Here is a 5,905-nt window from a genome sequence, read left to right as displayed (position 1 = left end):
CCTCCTGCCCCGCCCCGCGCACACGGAAGTAAACCCCGGGCCGTAGTGGGGGCCGGGGAGGTGGTGGTTTGTGGGAGTTGTTCGCCTCGGGGCTTTTGCAAGCTGGCGGTGCACGCGTTAGGGGGCTCCAAAGTGTCGCAACAGATTGGGGTTTGCAAGGAAGCGGCTTTATTTACGTTTCAGCACTCGGCTATTTATCTAATCCCGCCAGGCAAGAGGAAAAACTGCGGTGGGTTCATATTTACCCAAGTACCTGCAGCGACTCTCCGGTGGGATCGTCCCCGTCCAAGCCAGACTTCCTCACGGTGAGGGCGGCCAAAGTCTGGGGCGGGCTGCCAAGGGACGTGGTGCTCCTCCCACCTTGGGGACCTTCACTGGACGAGTGCCCAGCCGGAGTCATCTGACCCCAGTGCGCTTTCCTGCCCAGGGCAGGGGTCGGACTCGATGGTCTGTTGAGGTCCCTCGCACCTATGAAAACTGTCCTGCAGCTTCTGTCATCCACACTCAACGCAAGACTGCTGTCAGCCCTGGCACGACATAGACCCGACACCTGAATCTGGCAGGGGGAAAGCAGGGCAACCCCAGCAGCCAACGTCCTGCTTCTGTGAAATGTTGTCAGTATATAACCAAGAGGTCCAAGACAGAGGGCCCACGCTGCAGAGGCAGGCAAAACCCACAGAGTTCAGACCAATCTGATGGTGGGGTAAAAGTCCTTCTTGACCCCAAATGTGGTGATCGGTTTGACCCCGAGTGGAGGGGCAAGACCCGCTAGCCAGGGATCTCCACTTTTGGTCCCAGCAGGACTGGCACAGCCCAGTCAAAATCCCCAATCTTGGAGAATGGATCATGATGATGAGCCATGAAGTCAACTGACCCCTCAGCACTGCCCGAGTAGAAATGCTGCTGCCATCGTCAGGCAGTTGGTTTTAAACTTTGGTGGAGCAGAAATCCAAGGGGTGTGCAAGGGCACCAGAGCAGTGGTTCTCAACCTGTTTTGTAGCAGGACCCATTTCTAAACATTGATGGCCAGCCCTGACCCACTGCCCCTCACTGGTCCCAGGGCCCAATGTGCTGCCCCCCACCTCCAGGCCTCAGCCCCCAGTGTACGGGCAGGGGGTGGGTGTGTGGGGTAGGGGATGGCCCAAAGTACCCCCTTGCAAACTGGAACTCTGCCAGTCTGCAAGGGAAAAGCCATGTTTTTCCCTCTTAAAGGAGAATACATTTTTAAAGCTTGTTCATGGCCCTTTCATATATTCTTGCCACCCAGTTTTGAGTCTTGACCCATGGTCTGAGAAACACTGCACCAGAGCACTTCCCCTGGACCTGCCACAGTCCAGCTAGGTCTGTGCTGATCTCTGTACATTCCCCAAGTCCAGTGAGTTCCCTCCTTAGGGGATGGATTTTTTTTCCTCCCTGTCTGTCTGTGCTTTGCATAACCAGCTGCTGTCTGCCTGGTCTGGGCTGCTTCTCAGGACTCCTAGGAGCAGCCTGATATTTCTCAGAGGCCCATTGCTAGCATATTGCTCTGAGTCCCAGTGCCAGGGGCCGGTGAGGTGCTTGTCACATGATGACATTGTGATTCCACCTGGCCACCTCTGCACACCAACCAGTGCTGCAGGGGCACAGGATCCTGCATTATGCTGGTGGCAGTGTTGAGGGCAGACTTTGTGATGCAGCAGGAAATGTCAGGCTAGTGCTCACCCCTGGTTTGTCCCATCATATAAACTCCAGCACACAGTAACCGTCACAACCCAAGGCTTTGGGGGTCTCCAGCTTTGACCTCCTAAGGGGGCTCTGCTGCCCAGTCACTGGGTAGGGCATCAGGGCCTTGTGAGCAGCACCATACCTAGACTCCTGGCAGCCCCAGGTGAACTTTTAGTATTGGGCCCCCCTTTGCCAGAGATAATGATAATAATAATTATTATTTTCACCATTTTCGGGTCTCCTTTCTGTCCAGCCATCCAGTTTGCCCATGCCTGTGTCCAGCCCTGCCTGTGAGTGGGTGACTTGCAGCAGCTCCCCATCAAGCAGCCTGTACAAACATGCGCATGTTACTAAAATGTACTGTAACAAATCCAGGGGCAGCTGGGACCTCACAAATGTCACTGCTCTACACAGCACAGCTGCTCAGAACTGCCAGGAACCAGCAGGGATGGGACGCTGTTCCTAAAAGCAAAGTCCCTTGCAGAATATCCACACAGCCCTATACCACTGAGCTCAGGACACACAGCTGAGCCCTTCTAATTCAGTCCAGCAAAGGGAAGTCAGCCTGAAGAATGGATAGCCAACACTAACACTGTGCTTTTCATTGCATGACCTATTGTTACCAAAGTGGGTACATAGTATTAAACCTGTTTTCCAGTCACCCAGTGACAGAGCAGAGAACAAGAGCTCTTCTCATGCCTATCCCAGTGCTCACATCACTACACACTACTGTAGTGTACTGTAATTGCAGCACGTTTCTTGAGGCATGTTATTTGCCTCCATTTTTCAGTTCTCTGGCTTTCCCACAGACAGCTTGACCCTCTTTTCATGAAATCCTTTAGGGCATCTTAAGAGGAGGCAGAGCATGGAGCATCTGAGTAAAAAGGTGCAGGGAGTTTTTCAGTGTCTTCCATGGCAGGCCTAACTTTTACTGCAGAGAGCACAGGTCCCAGCAGCAAATGCTCCATCCTGCATGTTGGCACCTCTCCTCCTCTGCAGGATGCACTTCTGTACTCGGGCAGGGGGAAGGATGCTGTGGTTGCCTGTTTTACATTAGGCATGGCTGTCAGATTCCTAGCATGCTGCTGCTAATGCAGCCCAGCACTGGGGAATGGAAGAACGCTGCCAGTGGAGACTGCATCTGACATCAGGAAGGGTGTGGATCACAATCCAAATGATGAAAATTCACAAACTGAACTTGGTGACAGGGTAGATAACTAATTTGTAAAAGTGCCAGCTGGACAGACTAACCCAGCTCCCAGATCCTTCCCCACCCCCTCTTAGGGACATTACTACACAGAGTGTTTAGCAAGAGATTTACAGGAATCCTTGATCTCTGAAACTACTGCCCTTAACCCATAGCTGCCTGGTGCTCAGATCTGTTTTGCCCGCACAAATGGATCTGGGTGGGTCGGTTCTCACTTGGGACTCCTCCAGCTTCAAGTGGGAAATGGAGGTTCCCCGCCCATGGCCAGGTTAGGAGCTCTGAGAGGCAGCTGGAGTTTGGGAGTGGGAGCAGCAGCAGGGCCTGTGCAGTTTCCCCAGTGTAGTAGTCGCAGACACAGTGTTGTTGAGACAGAGTCCAGAGGAGAGCCACACACATGATCAGAGGTCAGGAAAGCAGACCTCATGATGACAGGCTGAGAGCCATGGGACTCTTCAGCCTGGAAAAGCATAGGCTCAGGGGTGATCTGGTGGCTGCCTGTAAGTTTATCAGGGGTGCTCATCAGGATCTGGGGCAGGGGGCTGGACTCGATGATCTTCCAAGGTCCCTTCCAGCCCTATTGTCTATGTCTATGAAACAAATGTACAGCCAGGGACCTTGTCAGATGAGGTTATTACAAAGGAAGGTGGGAGTTTGGACTGCAGTTTTCTATGCGGGGTGTCTGCTTCTGGCTGATTTTTTTCAGAATGGCTCAGGAAATAGAAAATGTGGTTTAAGCCATTCTAAGAAAATGACTGAGAAAAAAAAAAGTGCTGTTGTGGTAACAAAAAATAGACATTTTCCTGAGAAGCTCTAGCATCTCTATGAGTAGGAGGAAGGAGGGACTTGAGATTTGGCAGGTGACTACCCTAGTGTCGTGGGTATGCCTTTGCTGTCCCATCATAGGGTGACTGGCTCCTTTAAGGGAAAAGGGTCTTGTGTAATAAAGTAGATGTCTCCCACCTGGACCTAGTGAGAGGCACCCAAGAGCAATAAGCCAGGAAGGGCAGGTGACTAGTGGAGGGTCTGAACAGGTAGGAATAAAAGGGCATGTTGTAGACATGAGCAAAAGCTTTATAGGTTCTTTGTGAGAAGAGAGAAGTTGCTTGGAGGTTTTTGTATGGGGTTCCTGAGTTTAGAGAGAGACTATGATTGGAGGAGCTGTTAAGTAACCAGCAGAAAGTTGCTGTGTCTGGATTAAAGTGGACTACAGGGGGTCTGCCTGGAGTCCCTGCACAGAGCGAAGTAGCTGGGAGATGCCTATACTTCACCTTCACGGCATGAGCTGAGAACCCTTGAATAGCTGCACTATGATTCCTCCGGGGAAGGTAATGTATGGGCAAAGACTGTTTATTTCCCCTGCTTGTTCTTCCTCCATTTGGAGAAATAAGGTGCCTGAAGAATGAATTTGCAGCTGGATGTGAGGCTGAGTGTCTGCTCTTCTGAAACTGGGAGATGGGAATAGCCTGTGTAAGAGGATTAGAGGTAGAGTGGAGCTTCCAGTGTCCTGTTGCTCCAGGGTGGTGAGTCAACACAGCCTTAGAAAAATCTGCCCAAGTTGCAAGCCCCTGCAAAACAACAGTTCATGCAGCCTTTATCTGGCAGCATCACTCACAAAAACCTCTCTGCAGTGAGCATAAGCTACTTTCCTACAGCCATTACTATATTGTACAGTATGTACTACCCTAAGGCTAGAGAGGATGAGCAGGGCTCTCCCTGCATGCTGGGGTGCCAGGCATCAGAAGAAAGAGCAGAGAGCTGTTTCTTCTTCTGTCCTTCTATTGCCTGTATGCCAGCAACAGGGAGAAAGAAGAGGGGAGTGAGTCACCAGTTCCCAGAGAGAATCTGCATGGAGGGCACAGAGAGCCTTGATTCTAACGTGCCCTGGATCTTGGTGGTTTGACTTTGCAAGATGAGTTGTTGTTTTTTTTTTGTTTTTTTTAAGTGGATTTCTAAGTGAGTATTAAAATAGTATCTGAATGCCCTTAGAGATCAGGGTGTTGCTTTTTAGCTGATGTGCAACTCAGTATGTAATAATCCAATATTAAAAGTTGGTCTTTGATATAAAAAAAATGATCTAAGCAGATAAAGGATGGGACAGAAAGCTGAGGCAAAGGTGAAATTACTTGTTCAAGAGTTCAAGCAGGCCATTATCAGAGCTGAGATTAAGAAACTGGGTCTTCCGAGTCCCAGTCCAGTGTCTTGCCTACTGGCTCATGCTTCCCCTCAAAGATCAAACCCATGTTCTGAACCTCGCTATGATTTTTTTGGAAAGTCTTGCCTCAGCTTTGAGGGTCAGTTGCATCTGTATGTGATGTGCAAGTGTCCTCTTACACTTACAGTTTAGCAATAAGATCATCTTAAAACGAGGCCTTTCACTGGAGCCCTCTGCAAGTGTACATGCATAGGAGAAATGAGAACAACGCTACTGAGCAAGTAGCAATGCAGAAACTGGTCTGGGGAAGCAAGAGGAATGCAGCGCTGTCTAGAGCTTAGGACAGGAGCCAGGACAACTGGGTTCCAAGCCATGCTCTGCTACATCCTCCCTATGTAACCTTAGCCAAGTCCCTTCTACCTTCTAGATCCACAGATGGATCTCTTTCAGAGGCTCTCCAAGCACTTTCCAAAGGCATACCGATATTATTCTTCTCCACTTCAGGGTCTGCAAGTGCAGCATGTTGTCCAGCTTAATAATGCATTTGTTAAAGCCTTGTACTTGACACACAGATTTAGGAAATCTAAAGAGACCAAACCATGCATGTAACAAATCCAAACTTGACCCTGAAACCCCCCAATTCTCCTGCACCCCTGGTAACTTTGTGGTGTTTTTACTCTAAAAGCAGGTCTGGGTGCCCAGGGCAGGATATGTGCAGAGGAGCTCCATGCAGCTGTGCTTACTCCCATCACAAACTGCACAGGCACATGGAAGTCAAAATGAAGCATGTGCATAAAACCTTGTAGTTCAAAGTATTCCTTCATAAGTTCCTCAGGGAAGGA

This window comes from Crocodylus siamensis, chromosome 12, assembly GCF_052110815.1.
Source record: "Crocodylus siamensis isolate JL-2025a chromosome 12, ASM5211081v1, whole genome shotgun sequence".
Classification (NCBI taxonomy): domain Eukaryota; kingdom Metazoa; phylum Chordata; order Crocodylia; family Crocodylidae; genus Crocodylus; species Crocodylus siamensis.
The sequence above is the reverse complement of the archived record's forward strand: the minus strand, read 5'-3'. Positions refer to the sequence as shown.